Raw genomic sequence first — 16,240 nt, forward strand, 5'->3', positions numbered from 1 at the left:
AGAACCATGGGTTAAAAAACTAATGCCCTTTCCACCTAAACCAACTAGGAAAAAATGATGAAGAATTTGAATGCTTTGCTGAAATGCTTAGGCCAGTCTTTTTGCGCACTCGCTTGACTGATATTTTAAAGGTAGCCCCTTATGCAAAATACATGAAAGACATCATCACTAATAAGAGAAAAATACTGGAAGCTAAAATCTCCACCATGCTTGCTAATTATTCTATTAAGGATGGAGTACCTAAAAAACTTGGAGATCCGGGAATACCAACTATACCTTGCTTGATCAAAAGAAACTATGTTAAAACTGCTTTGTGTGATCTGGGAGCTGGTGTTAGTGTTATGCCTTCCTATTTATACAAAAGACTTGATTTGAATAAACTCACATCTACTGAAATATCTTTGCAAATGACTGATAAATCAACTGATACGTCTCCATCGTATCTACTTTTACAAACACTTTTGACCTTGTTTTGGACTCTAACTTGCATGATTTGAATGGAACTAACCCGGACTGACGCTGTTTTCAGCAGAATTGACATGGTGTTATTTTTGTGCAGAAATAAAAGTTCTCGGAATGACCTGAAACTTCATGGAGAATATTTTTGAATATATAACAAATACAGACGAAAGAATCAACACCAGGGGGTCCACACCCTGTCCACGAGGGTGGGGGCACGCCCACCCCCTGGGGCGCCCCCTGTCTCATGGGCTCCCTAAGGCTCCACCGACCTCAACTCCGACACTATATTTTCACGCTCGGGGAGAAAAAAATCAAGGAGAAGGATTCATCGCGTTTTACGATACGAAGCCACCGCCAAGCCCTAATCTCTCTCAGGAGGGCTGGTCTGGAGTCCGTTCGGGGCTCCGGAGAGGGGAATCCATCGCCATCATCATCATCAACCTTCCTCCATCACCAATTTCATGATGCTCACCACCGTGCATGAGTAATTCCATCGTAGGCTTGCTGGACGGTGATGGGTTGGATGAGATTTATCATGTAATCGAGTTAGTTTTGTTAGGGTTTGATCCCTAGTATCCACTATGTTCTAAGATTGATGTTGCTATGACTTTGCTATGCTTAATGCTTGTCACTAGGGCCCGAGTGCCATGATTTCAGATCTGAACCTATTATGTTTCCATGAATATATGTGAGTTCTTGATCCTATTTTGCAAGTCAATAGTCACCTACTATCTGTTATAATCCGATACCCCGAAGTGACAATAATCGGGACCACTCCCGATGATGACTATAGTTTGAGGAGTTCATGTACTCACTAAGTGTTAATGCTTTGTTCTGGTACTCTATTAAAAGGAGGCCTTAATATCCCTTAGTTTCCAATAGGACCCCGCTGCCATGGGAGGGTAGGAAAAAAGATGTCGTGCAAGTTCTTTTCCATTGATGAAGTGGAGCTAGTTATGTGTCACCCTATGTTATAATTGTTACATGAGGAATTGTGTCGGTGTCAAAACCGGCGGATCTCGGGTAGGGGGTCCCGAACTGTGCTTCTAAGGCGGATGGTAACAGGAGGCAGGGGACACGATGTTTTACCCAGGTTCGGGCCCTCTTGATGGAGGTAAAACCCTACGTCCTGCTTGATTAATATTGATGATATGGGTAGTACAAGAGTAGATCTACCAATCGGAGAGGCTAAACCCTAGAAGCTAGCCTATGGTATGATTGTATGTTCTTGTCCCTTACGGACTAAAACCCTCCGGTTTATATAGACACCGGAGGGAGCTAGGGTTACACAAGGTCAGTTACAAAAGAGGAGATATCCATATCCATACTGCCTAGCTTGCCTTCCACGCCAAGTAGAGTCCCATTCGGACACGAGACGAGGTCTTCAATCTTGTATCTTCATAGTCCAACAGTCCGGCCAAAGGATATAATCCGGCTGTCCGGAGACCCCTAATCCCGGACTCCCTCAGTAGCCCCTGAACCAGGCTTCAATGACGATTAGTCCGGCACGCAGTGTTGTCTTCGGCATTGCAAGGCGGGTTCCTCCTCCGAACATATCACAGAAGAGTTTGAATACAAGGATAGTGTCCGGCCCTGCAAAATAAGTTCCACATACCACCGTAGAGAGAATAATACTTCCACAAATCTAATCTGCTGACACGTTTTGGCAACATGACATCATGCCATGGCCCGGTGATTATTCGAACCGTTTCCTTTAACTAGCCCTGCACATAACGCGAGGAATTTTTTTGACATGTCTTGTCAAAGCAGAGATCGTGTCCCCCTTATTATGGGATTCTCATCAATACGGGCGTGGGTAACCCAACCGCGCCATCGATTACAGCGTTGGGGGATAAGCGAGTTTTACCAGGCTAGTGGGGACGCATAGTTTCGTCCGCCCGTATAAAGGGACAAGGATTCACCTTTTCATCCACGCCTTCTTACTCCTTTGCTCATCCATTTTCGCACACTCGAGCTCCAGTGCCTAAGTCTGCATTTCCCACCTCAACCTTCTCCAACCATGTCCGGAGTGGGAGGCAAGTGGATGGTCTCCTCCATCACGGAGGGACACATCAAGAAGCTAAGGAGAGTCGGATACCTGCCCGACGACATCGCGCACTAGCTCCCAGATGAGGGGCAGCTCATCCCCACCCCCAGGCCCCACGAGAGGGTTGTGTTTCTTACCCATTTCCTCCACAGACTGGGATTCCCTCTTCACCAATTCGTCCACGGGCTCATGTTCTACTACGGCCTGGATTTCCACGATCTGGCCCCAAACTTCATCCTCAATATCTTGACGTTCATCGTCGTGTGCGAGGCCTTCCTACGCATCCAGCCCCACTTCGGCTTATGGCTGAAGACCTTTAATGTCAAGCCGAAGGTAGTGAGCGGCTGCCAGGCGGAGTGCGGAGGCGCCATGTTGGGCAAGATGCCCAACGTCACCTGGCTCGAGGGCTCCTTCGTGGAGACCATAAAGGGGTGGCAATCGGGGTGGTTCTATATCACCGAGCCGCGTGACCCCGAATGGGCAGCGGCCCCCGAGTTCCGATCTGGCATCCCCACGCGACTCACCTCCTGGCAAGAGAAGGGCCTGTCCTGGGATAGTTCGGTAGAGCTGACCGGACTCCAAACATGTATCCAAAACATGGTGAGCAAGAAGCTCAAACTCGTCAACATAGTCCAGGTCATGCTCATCCGCCGGATCCTCCCGTGTCACCGACGGGCTTTCAACTTGTGGGAGTTCGACCCGGCCCAGCACCAAACTCTGAATAGGCTCTTCGACACAACACACAAGGATGCCTGGAAGGTGCTATTCAAGGGCGCTGAGGTCCCTCCCTCCCTCATCGAGGACCGCGGGCTAAGCGCGAAGCGCCGAGCGCATTCGGTGAGTTCTATACATCCAGTAGGATATTTTATTTCCCCTAGCTTAATTATGCGCGGGGTCTGATCTCCATGCCTTTGACGGGACTGGGTGGAGACGTCGGGGCAGATTAACTGTCCGGCCCCTCTGCCCGAAGACACTACGGACGCTCTCCTTACGGAGATGCTGACTCCGGCCCCTTATAAGATGCTGACTCCGATAACTCTACGACACACTCCTCCCCCGAAGACGAGGAGGAAGAAGAAGATGCTCCCCCTTCAGTTGGGGGAGACAAGAAAAGGAAGGCCGCCCCAACTGGGGAGGCCGAAGGGTCCAAGAAGGGAAGGACTCTCCTTCCGGACAGTTCCACCACCGCCACCGAAGGCGAAGACGAGTAGCTGCTCAGGGCCAAGCCCCTGGCGAAGTCGTAAGTATTCGGATACTAGAGTAACTCATAGCATTCCTTTGTCGCACTGCTTCCCCTAACGCCGAATATGATTATGCAGGCCGCCACGAGCCTGTATTGATGTATCATTGGATGGCTCCCTAGGTCCGTCGGATATGGATAGCGATCCACTTCTGACTGCCACCTCCCCTTGCCCTGCAGACGACGCCGAGGTATTGTCTCAAGAGGCACCGGGTCGAGGGGGGACAGTCCCGGAGGCGCCTCAAGGCGACCTTCCGGACTCCGGGAGCAGAGGGAACAAGGCCCCTGAGGGCTCCGAGTTCGGCCCTCAGCCGAACACCGCGCCGGAACCTCCAGTGGTTCCGGACTCGGGCATGCGGCCTCCTTCCAAGAGGGGCAAGACGCCTGTGCCGGTGACCTCTGTCCATCCCGAGGCGCCGGACAATCTACTGGGAGCGCTTCGCAGCGCTTCCATCAACGAGGAGCACCGTACTATTATGAGTGCGGTGGTCCAGAAGGTTCAGTCCGCCAAGAGCGGATTGACTGAAGCCTGTGCCAGCCTTCTAACAGGCTTTGAGCTAAGTGTTTAAAATATAGGAAAAATATTACCGCATAGACAGTAGCCCCTGATGCTCTGTTCGGTGTTCACAAAGAAAAGCCGAACAGAGGATCAAACAATATCGCAGGAGTCTAATATAAGTATGTCAATATGCGTATGCAAGCTTTGCTGCTGGCATCTGCCGTACTGACTGCGGAGGTCGCCGCACTGAAGCAGGACCTTAAAGGGTCCAAGGACGAGCTCGGCCTTGCCAAGAGACAGCTCGAGGAGAACAAAGTTAAGTAGTACCTAGTCTATGGATATGTATAAAAAGAATGCGATTGCAAAATGACAGGATCATCATGAATTTGCCAGGGGCCACGACCGGCGACCCTAAAGCAAGCGTTGTCCGAGGCCGAAGATAAAGCGGCCAAGGAGCGCACCGTGTGGGGAAGGCAAGAGGCTCGGGTGGGCGAGGTGCAGCAAGAGCTCCAGGCTCTTGTGACGAAGCACGAGGCGTTGGAGCTTGACTCGAAGACGCGAGAGTCTGAGCTTGCCGTGGCCCTCGAGAGTGCAAAGAGTGCCAAGGCCGAAGCCCAAAAGGCCCTCCAAGAGATTGACGCGATGAAGAAAATAGCGGCGGGTAAGGCATTCTATATGCAAAGCAAGCATGTGAGAGTAAATTACCTATTACTTACCCGAATCTGGAGCTCTCCAGGAGCATTCGCAGATTTGCCCCGCAGCGTGTCGGATGCCGCACAGTTTTAACAGGCCGAGGAGGGAAGCTCAACGGAGAAGCTGTTCTGGTCTCAGTATACTGGGACCGAACACCCGATGCATCTGAGCGACCAGCTAAAGCAGCTGGTCGAGCTACACAAGGCGGCCGAACAGGCCATGAAGGGCCTTATAGTCCGGCTGTGGCCTGGCGACGCCCTTCCGAACAGCTACTTCGGCCTGGTGAGGTGGCTTGTGGATGCCTGCCCACGGCTGGAAGTCGTCAAGCGGTCCGTCTGCATCGAAGGTGCACGCCAGGCTTTCGCCCGTGTGAAGGTGCAATGGGCCAAGCTAGACGCCGTGAAGCTGATCAAGGAAGGACCGCCGCAGGGAAAGGAGCATCGCACCCCCAAAATTTATTATGAGGGTGTCCTGAAGGGTGCCCGTCTTGTAGCGGATGAATGTCCAAAGGATGTAATATTTGAGAAAACTTGCTCGTGTGATCCTGTATGATGAAAACTTGTTTCATATGCGCTATGCAACGCTTGTTTGAATTTAAAATATTACCTTCTGTTTGGTTGTTTATCCAATCTGAGAGATGGCTAGTCCTCGGCTTCTGCCCCCATGCCGCGAGTGCTGGGGTGTTCGGGATAAACCTGGGCACTCTTGTTCCCATTTTTGGGTCCTTCGAGGGAGGTGCTCAGCACAGTGAACAAGGCAACCGGACTAATAATACTTTATCACTCTCACTTAGCCATAGAATTCTATAATTTTAAATTTTGGCAAAGCCCCTGGTATTCGGAAGGCCGAATTCAGGGCGCGATACACGCCTTTAAGCCGGACAGGACCGACTCCTCGCTCTAAGCGGCATAAGTCTTTAGGGACTCGAAACCTCGCCGAACAGCGACCAGTCTCTCGCCTTATCATGACAGTCAGTTTTAGCTTTCTCTACTGAGGTGCTTAGCCCAGTAGAACCGGGGCACAATCGCAGTAGTTCTCCTAGTGCTACCTTAGCCGATAGAGCGGAACGTAAGGTACCAAAACATAGGAGCCGGGCAAACCCAACATTTGACCAAAGACATGATTCGGAGCTGATGCATATAATGCTATAAGTTTGGGGTGCCGCACTTGTGAAAGTGTTCGGACTTCTCACACCATATTGTGGGGTACGTAAGCCCCTGGTGTATTGGCCGTACCAAAGTGTACGGTTGCAAGGCGTCATTAATGAACACACACACACACATATATATAAAGAAGAATGCAATAATAGTCTTAATGCTATGCATTGTTTATTCAAAAAGGTGCGTTAAAGCAGAATGATACAAATAGTGCGATAAGAAAAAGGTAGGACTATGTCCCTTCCAAGGGCAAGCTGAGGAATAGTATTAAAGCAAATATTTCACTCGTTATCATAATCCACCTGGGAGTTCCGTGGTGTGACGTAGCTTTCTGCCTCCTTGGTTGCTGCATCATGTGTTCGGCAATCATGCTGCCGGACAGGGTTTCCAGAGATTAAGGTCCTAAAATAGAAAAATAACAAAGCGGGAAGCCCCTACTGCGGTTTAAGCCGCTTATTGGGGCGTGCCGTAGTTGTGCCCTCCTCCTCGCCTGTGCCCATGGTATTTTTAATGCATAATTATGTACGCGTGGCATGAATTTCGCCGTTTGGCTTGGGCCGGGGTGGGGGCCACATTGCTACGCGAGCTCAGATCGTACCAGGCGGTCTAGTTGCCGATTACTCCGAGCGCGCTTGAAGGTGTTCGTGTCCTTGAACGCCGAACTAGTGGATTGCCTTAAGAGGCTGCTTTGCGCTTCCGCTGCGAGGGTGTGCTCCTCCGTTCGAAGAGAGCGCTCTATGTTTCCATTAACTGTAATGACCCCCTGAGGTCCTGGCATCTTGAGCTTGAGGTATGCATAATGCGGTACCGCATTGAATCTCGCAAATGCGGTTCGCCCGAGCAGTGCATGATAACCACTGCGGAACGGGACTATATCGAAGATTAACTCTTCGCTTCGGAAGTTATCCAGGGATCCGAAGACCACTTCCAGTGTGACTGAGCCTGTGCAATGGGCCTCTACACCTGGTATGACGCCTTTAAAGGTCGTTTTTGTGGGTTTGCTCCTTGAGGGGTCTATACCCATTTTGCGCACTGTGTCCTGATAAAGCAGGTTCAGGATGATGCCGCCATCCATAAGGACTCGAGTGAGGTGAAATCCGTCAATAATTGGGTCTAAGACTAGTGCGGCGAATCCGCCATGACGGATACTAGTGGGGTGGTCCCTGCGATCGAAGGTGGTCGGATAGGAGGACCATGGATTGAACTTTGGGGCGACTGGCTCCAACGCATATACATCCCTGAGTGCATGCTTCCGCTCCCTCTTGGGGATGTGGGTTGCGTATATCATGTTCACCGTCCGCACTTGTGGGGGGAACCTCTTCTTTCCTTTGGTATTCGGCTGCCGGGGCTCCTCCTCGTCATTGCTATGTGGCCCCTTATCTTTGTTTTCGGCAATTAACTTGCCGGCCTGCTTGAACACCCAACAATCCCTATTGGTGTGGTTGGCTGGCTTGTCAAGTGTGTCGTGTATTTGACACGAGCGATCGAGTATACGGTCCAAACTGGACGGCCCCGGAGTGCTTCTTTTAAATGGCTTTTTCCGCTGGCCGGGTTTAGAGCCTTTGAATCCAGCATTGACTGCCGTATCCTCGGTATTGTTGCTGTTAATGCGGTGCTTGTGTTTGTTGCGAGTGACCTGCCATTACCGTCCTTGGCATCCGAAGTACCATGGTTCTTTGATATGTTATTACTGCGAGCCAGCCAGTTGTCTTCTCCCGCACAAAAGCGGGTCATGAGTGTCGTGAGGGCTGCCATAGATTTCGACTTTTCCTGAACAAGGTGTCGGGCTAGCCACTCCTCGCGGATGTTGTGTTTAAAAGCTGCTAGGGCCTCTGCATCCGGATAGTCGATGATTTGATTTTTCTTTGTTAGGAACCGTGTCCAGAATTGCCTGGCCGATTCCTCTGGCTGCTGAATTATATGGCTCAGGTCATCGGCGTCTGGTGGTCGCACATAGGTGCCCTGAAAGTTGTCGAGGAATGCGGCTTCCAGATCTTCCCAACAGCCAACGGACTCTGCTGGCAAGCTGTTGAGCCAGTGTCGAGCTGGTCCTTTAAGTTTGAGTGGGAGGTATTTGATTGCGTGTAGGTCATCACCGCGGGCCATGTGGATGTGCAAGAGGAAATCCTCGATCCATACCGCAGGATCTGTCGTGCCGTCGTATGATTCTATATTTACGGGTTTGAAACCCTCTGGGATTTGATGATCCATTACTTCGTCGGTGAAGCATAAGGGGTGTGTGGCGCCTCTGTACTGGGCTATATTGCGATGCAGCTCCAATGAGTCTTGCCCGCTGTGTTCGGCCCGGCCTGATTTACTTTTGTTGTATCCGGCGTGACGATTATCGTCTCGCATAGTGGCACGCCCTCGTGATCCGTAGATCGAACTTGCATGTTTTGCTTTGTCCTCCAATACGTCTCGCAGGTCTGGTGTATTTCCCCATGCCTTTTTATTTGAATGGCGTCGGGGTGCAGGCTGAGCTTTTGGCTGGTATGCCTCTCTGTCGCGGCCATGGGGTGGCCGATCAGCCGCATCATACGCTTCTTCCTCCAGTCGGGGTAGCAACCTGCATTTTGGGTAACTCTTGGAGGGGCGTTCGAGTTTAAATTCCTCGACCGCCAGGACTTCAGTCCACCTGTCAGCTAGCAGATCTTGATCAGCTTCAAGCTGCTGCTGCTTTTTCTTAAGGCTATTTGCCGTGGCTATAAGCCGGCGCTTGAAGTGATCTTGTTCGGCGGGATCCTCTGGCATGACGAATTCGGCATCGTCGAGGCTTGTGATGTCTACTAAACGACCTTCTTCTTGTAGACGTTGTTGGGCCTCCAAGTACAGAGGTTTGTAGGACAGTAGCAAATTTCCCTCAAGTGGATGACCTAAGGTTTATCAATCCGTGGGAGGCATAGGATGAAGATGGTCTCTCTCAAGCAACCCTGCAACCAAATAACAAAGAGTCTCTTGTGTCCCCAACAGACCCAATACAATGGTAAATTGTATAGGTGCACTAGTTCGGCGAAGAGATGGTGAAACAAGTGGTATATGGATAGTAGATAAAGGTATTTGTAATCTGAAAATATAAAAACAGCAAGGTAACAAATGATAAAAGTGAGCGTAAACGGTATTGCAATGATAGGAAACAAGGCCTAGGGTTCATACTTTCACTAGTGCAAGTCCTCTCAACAATAATATCATAATTGGATCACATAACTATCCCTCGACATGCAACAAAGAGTCACTCCAAAGTCACTAATAGCAGAGAACGAACGAAGAGATTATGGTAGGGTACGAAACCACCTCAAAGTTATTCTTTCCAATCAATCCGTTGGGATATTCCTATAAGTGTCACAAACAGCCCTAGAGTTCGTACTAGAATAACACCTTAAGACACAAATCAACCAAAACCCTAATGTCACCTAGATACTCCAATGTCACCTCAAGTATCTGTGGGTGTGATTATACGATACGCGTCACACAATCTCAGATTCATCTATTCAACCAACACAAAGGACCTCAAAGAGTGCCCCAAAGTTTCTACCGGAGAATCACGACGAAAACATGTGCCAACTCCTATGCATAGGTTCATGGGCGGAACCCGCAAGTTGATCACCAAAACATACATCAAGTGAATCACGTGATATCCCATTGTCACCACAGATATCCATGGCAAGACATACATCAAGTGTTCTCAAATCTTTAAAGACTCAATCCGATAATATAACTTCAAAGGGGAAACTCAATTCATTACAAGAGAGAAGAGGGGGAGGAGAAACATAGGATCCAACTATAATAGCAAAGCTCGTGATACATCAAGATCGTGCCAAATCAAGAACACGAGAGAGAGAGAGAGAGATCAAACACATAGCTACTGGTACATACCCTCAGCCCCGAGGGAGAACTACTCCCTCCTCATCATGGAGAGCACCGGGATGATGAAGATGGCCACCGGTGAGGGTTCCCCCCTCCGGCAGGGTGCCGGAACAGGGTCCCGGTTGACTTTTGGTGGCTACAGAGGCTTGTGGCGGCGGAACTCCCGATCTAATCTCCGTTCTGGAAGTTTTAGGATATGTGGGTATATATGGGTGAAAGGAGTACGTCGGTGTTCCGAAGGGGTGGCCACGAGGCAGGTGGGCGCGCCCCCTACCCTCGTGAGCTCCTCCTTCATCTTCTAACATAGGCTCCAAGTCTATCTGGTAGGTTTCCTTCCAAAAATAACTTCTCCAGTTGATTTCGTTCCGTTTCGACTCCGTTTGATATTCCTTTTCTTCGAAACACTGAAATAGGCATAAAGCAGCAAATCTGGGCTGGGCCTCCGGTTAATAGGTTAGTCCCAAAAATAATATAAAAGTGGAAAATAAAGCCCAATATTGCCCAAAACAGTAGATAATATAGCATGGAGCAATCAAAAATTATAGATACATTGGAGACGTATCAGCTTGCCTCGTCTTCGGAGGGGGCATGTAATTATCGTCCTCCGCCTCTCCATCTGCCGCTCTCTCTGGAGGGCTGGCCTTTCCATCCTCCTGTCCTAGATCGTGCTGGAGGGGATTGTTGCCATCTTCGGCACTATCCGGTGTGTTATTATCTCCTGTGCCAGTATCACCACTTTTGTATTAGCGAGACTTAGAGCGGCGCCGCTGACTTTGGCGCTTGGGTTGCTTTTTGGAGGGGTCATCCTCCGATGTCTTGTCACCATTACCTTCTTTGGGTGTGTCCACCATGTATATATTATATGATGAGGTGGCTGTCCAATGTCCTGTGGGATGTGGTTCCTCTTCGTCTCCCGCATCGTTGTCCATACCGTCGATGTCTTCGGAGTCGAAGTCGAGCATGTCGGTTAAGTCGTCGATAGTGGCTACTAAGTGGGCGGTGGGTGGGCAGCGAATTTCTTCGTCATCCGTATCCCAATCCTGCCGGACATAGTTCGGCCAGGATCCTCCTGACAAGGAGAGAGACCTTAATGAGTTCAGTATGTCGCCAAAGGGTGAGTGCTGAAAAATATCCGCGGAGGTAAACTCCATGATCGGCGCCCAATCGGATTCGCTAGGAACGGGCGCAGGCAGTTCGGAGTCCGTGGACGGAGAAGGATCCGGCAGTCTGACAACACGGCTCTCGTGTAGGGTAAGGTCGATGTTCGGCTCGATCGCCGCTGAGGGTAAGGCCACCGTGGCGGGGTCTATCCACCCGTCCATGGACGGCGCAACTGGCTCCGAATTGAGGCTCGGAGCGGCTGCCGGTGCGATCTCCTGAATGCGGTCCGAAGGTAGAGCTAAATCGTACTCATCGTGACCGCGTGGCGCACAAGGCAGGGGCTCGAATCCGTCGAAGATCAAGTCTCCGCGGATATCGGTCGTGTAATTTAAGTTTCCAAATTTGACCTGATGGCCAAGGGCGTAGCTTTCGATCTGCTCCAGATGGCCAAGCGAGTTGGCCCACAGTGCGAAGCCGCCGAACACAAAGATCTGTCCGAGGAGAAAAGTCTCACCCTGGACTACATCGCTATCGATGGTAGAAGGAGCCATCAAGCCTAATGGAGACGACACAGAGGAACTCTCAATGAAAGCACCAATGTCGGTGTCAAAACCGACGGATCTCGGGTAGGGGGTCCCGAACTATGCGTCTAAGGTGGATGGTAACAGGAGGCAGGGGACACGATGTTTTACCCAGGTTCGGGCCCTCTTGATGGAGGTAAAAACCTATGTCCTGCTTGATTAATATTGATGATATGGGTAGTACAAGAGTAGATCTACCACGAGATCGAAGAGGCTAAACCCTAGAAGCTAGCCTATGGTATGATTGTATGTTCTTGTCCCTTACGGACTAAAACCCTTCGGTTTATATAGACACGGGAGGGGGCTAGGGTTACACAAGGTCGGTTACAAAGGAGGAGATATCCATATCCGTAGTGCCTAGCTTGCCTTCCACGCCAAGTAGAGTCCCATCCGGACACGAGATGAAGTCTTCAATCTTGTATCTTCATAGTCCAACAGTCTGGCCAAAGGATATAATCCGGCTGTCCAGAGACCCCTAATCCCGGACTCCCTCAAATTGCATCCGACATAATTATCCATCACTGATCCAATGCCTACGAGCTTTTCACATATTGATCTTTGCTTATTTACTTTTCTGTTGCCACTGTTACAATCACTACAAAACCAATATTGTTACTTTTGCCACTGTTACCGTTACTTCCATATTACTTTGTTATTAAATAATTTGCCGCGGATATTAAGTTTTTTAGGCGCGGTTGAATTGACAACTCAACTGTTAATACTTGACAATATTCTTTGGCTCCCCTTGTGTCGAATCAATAAATTTGGGTTGAATACTCTACCCTCGAAAACTGGTGCCATCCCCTATACTTGTGGGTTATCAAGACTATTTTCTGGCGCCGTTGCCGGGGAGCATAGCTCTATTCTTTGAGTAACTTGGGATTTATATCTGTTAATCACTATGAAGAACTTGAAAGATGAAAGAACCAAGATTTATCCCTCAACTACGAGGGGAGGTAAGGAACTGCCATCTAGTTCTGCACTTGATTCACCTTCTATTATGAGTAAAATTGCGACACCTACTCCTGCTATTCATTCGGATATGTCGCATGTTATCGATGATGCCACTTCTGCTTTGCATGATGCTTATGATGAAACTTCTTCTATGCTTGATAATACTGTGCCATTAGGTGAATTTCTTGATGAACAACTTGCTAGGGTTAGAGAGAATGAAATTATTAAAACTAATAATATTGATGAAAGTGATGATGAAGATTCTCCCCCTAGATATGAATTGCCTGTTGTGCCTGAGGGTTATGTGATGGATGAAGAAACTGCTAAAGAATTTTTAGCTTGCAATGGTAGATATGATCTTACGAAACTGTTAGCTAAGCTGAAAGAAAAGCCTTTGAATGCTAGAATGAAATATTACCCTGCTTTTGCTACTTCACCTATCTGTATTTCTGATAAGGATTATGATTTCTCTGTCGATCCTGAGTTAATTACTTTGGTTGAATCTGATCCTTTTTATCGCTATGAAACTGAAATTGTTGTGGCACATCTTACTAAATTAAATGATATAGCCACCCTGTTCACTAATGATGAGAAAACTCGCTATTACTTTATCCTTAAGTTATTTCCTTTCTATTAAAGGGTGATGCTAAAATACGGTTTAATTCTCTTGATCCTATTTGTGTGCCTAGTCACATGATATGATTTATTACCTCTTTGCTAAATATTTCCCACTCATAAGAAACAAGCTGCCTTAAGGGAAATATATAATTTTCTGCTAATTGAAGAAGAGAGTCTCCCACAAGCTTGGGGGAGGCTTCTCCGATTACTTAATGCTTTGCCTGATCATCCTCTCAAGAAAAATGAAATACTTGATATCTTTTAAAATGGACTAACCGATGCTTCCAGAGACCACCTGGATAGTTGTGCTGGTTGTGTTTTCAGGGAAAGAACTGTTGATCAAGCTGAATTGCTATTGAATAATATGTTGAGTAATGAAAATGATTGGAAACTTCCTGAACCAACTCCTAAGCCACCTCCGAAGAAAATGGGTATTCTATTTCTCAGTCCTAAAGATGTGCAAGAGGCGAAGAAATCTATGAAAGAAAAAGGTATTAAAGCTGAAGTTGTTAAGAATTTACCACCTATTGAAGAAATACCTGTGTCGGCGTTTTGGGAACGGGGGTCCCCAGACCTGCCTGCCTGCGGCCCATGGCGTGGCGGAGCCAGCAGGCCGTACGGCCCATCTTCATCAACAAAGCATCCCAGACCCTCGCGAGGGTACAAGCCTCGTGAGGCGGATGACGCAAGACCTCCACTCGAGCGGCCTAGTCAGGCAAGCTCGCGTGGGGCGGAGATATCAAGGCGAGGCGAACTTCACAAGGCTGTCATGACGTGAGCCATGACGATCAACACCAGGCGGGCGCCAGCGCGCGCAGCGTCCTTGTTTCGTCTTTGGTGCCAAGGGGGCAAGCGCAGCCGCGGAGTACTGAGGCATCAGGCAAAGGTTGCCATTTTGGTGCAACAAGATCAAGACCATGGACTGTAAGACGGAGGTCATCGTGGAGCCCAATACGGCATCACCACCAGAGCTTTGTCCAGGCGAAGACTACTTTTGTCAGGATGGCTCGTACTAGCTGTCCCCCTTCAAATTTTCCTGCCGTTGTTGGCTCCCTTCCCGCTCAATATTTGGGAAGAGAACTAGGGCCTCCATAAATAGGACTAGCCACCATAGTAGAGAGAGAGATGATCAGACCGAGGGAGGATCAGACCTAGAGATCTCATCAGACCCAGAGATACACACAAGTCCGAAAGCACAAGAACACCTCAACCTCAGGAGGCTGTTCTCCCCTTGTATTGTTCATCATCAGCCCAAGAGGCAATCCACCACCACCACACTGGAGTAGGGTATTACACCACAACGGTGGCCTGAACCAGTATAAACCCTGTGTCTTTCTGTGTTGTGAGTTCGTCGAGTTCGTCCGCAAGATCTAGTGAGCTAGAGCGTAGATCGGTAGGAGGGAAAGACTTCGCGTGCACCCCAGTGTTCGAACCTTAAGGGTTTGCCGGAACCCCACATCCGACATTTGGTGCGCTAGGTAGGGGTGTGTCGTAGCTTCCCTTCCATCAGTTCGTCACTCCGTCGCTCCGTCGTCTCCATGGCGGACGCTCGCCGTGCTTGAGCTGAGCGTCGGGCTGCCCTCGCTGCCCACGTCGCTCAGACGGCTCCCATCGGCGGGCCGCCTCGTCGTTCTCCGTCTCCCACCGCCAACGCTGCCACCGGCCCGGTGGGGAACGAGCAGCAGGCGTCTTTGTTGCATCCTTCAGTGTGGTAGGATGGCCGCCCCGCTACTCCATCACTCACCCCTGCTGGTTCTTTGTCTCACGCGTACCGTGCTCCCATGGAGGCATGGGCCGCGCTCATCGCGGTGAACGAGCTCCTGCGTTACTGCCCCGTCGACGACCTCTATGAGGAGTGGCTCGACCGCGTCGCCGAGCTCGTCCGTGCCGCAGGGGGCTCTTCGACGCCGCCCCACTCTCTGCCTCCCCCTCAACCAGCCGCGGGCGACGGGGCTCATGGCGTGCCTCCACCGCCTCGACCCCAAGACGATGCCTTGGCACCAAGGTGCGCGCCTCCGCGGCGTGATCCACCGTGCCCGGTGCCCGCGCGTGAAGAAAGAAGCTGCCAAGAAATCCCGCGGCCGCGAGAAGCTGCACCGGCGCTCCCCGCGCCACCTCGTCAAGACCGTGTGCCGCCTGCAGTGGCACAGCGTGGACCTCGCCAAGACCGAGCTCCGCCTCAGAAGCAGGCCCCGGCGACCATGGCTGGTTGCCATGCCTTCACCCCCGAACTGCGTAGCGTCGCCTGGCCAGGCAAGTTCAAGCCAAATCTACCTCCTCGATACGACGGCACCGCCGACCCTGCGGAGTTCCTGCAGCTCTATGAGCTGAGCATCGAAGCGGACAACAGCGACGAAAAAGTCATGGCGAACTGGTTTCCCATGGCTCTCAAGGATGGGGCCCGCTCCTAGCACCTGAACCTGCAGCACGGCTCGATCTCCTCCTGGGACGAGATGCGCGATCGCTTCATCGCCAACTTCCAGGGCACTCGCGACCGCCCACCGGCCGCAGGCGATCTGCGCCGCATCAAGCAACAGCCAGGAGAGACCCTTCAGAAGTACATCCAGCGCTTCAACAACACCCACCTCAAGATCCCCAAGGTCACGGACGAAGCCATCATCTCCGCGTTCTCAGACGGTGTCCGTGACGTCAAGATGAAGGAAGAGCTGGCTATCCACGAGGAGCTTTGCACATCTCAGGAGCTGTTCAACCTAGCGACCAAGTGCGCAAGAGCTGAGGAGGGGTGCCTCTCTCTCCTTGAGCTGCCAGCTGCAGGAGTGGAGGAGAAGAAGGCCAAGGCCAAGGACGTGGAGCGCAAAGAGGCAGTAGTGCTCGCAGCGGAGCCCGACACCAAGCGAGGCAGAGATCAGCCCGAGTCATCCAAGAACGGCCGTCTGTTCTGCACCTTCCACAACCTGAACACCCACAACACCAGCGACTGTCAAGAGCTCAGAGCCATACAGGGAGGACGCTTCGGTCGACGCCCCGAGCGCAATAACCAGGGCTACGGTCATGGAGGAGGAC

This window comes from Triticum dicoccoides, chromosome 7A (assembly GCF_002162155.2).
Source record: "Triticum dicoccoides isolate Atlit2015 ecotype Zavitan chromosome 7A, WEW_v2.0, whole genome shotgun sequence".
Classification (NCBI taxonomy): Eukaryota; Viridiplantae; Streptophyta; class Magnoliopsida; order Poales; family Poaceae; genus Triticum; species Triticum dicoccoides.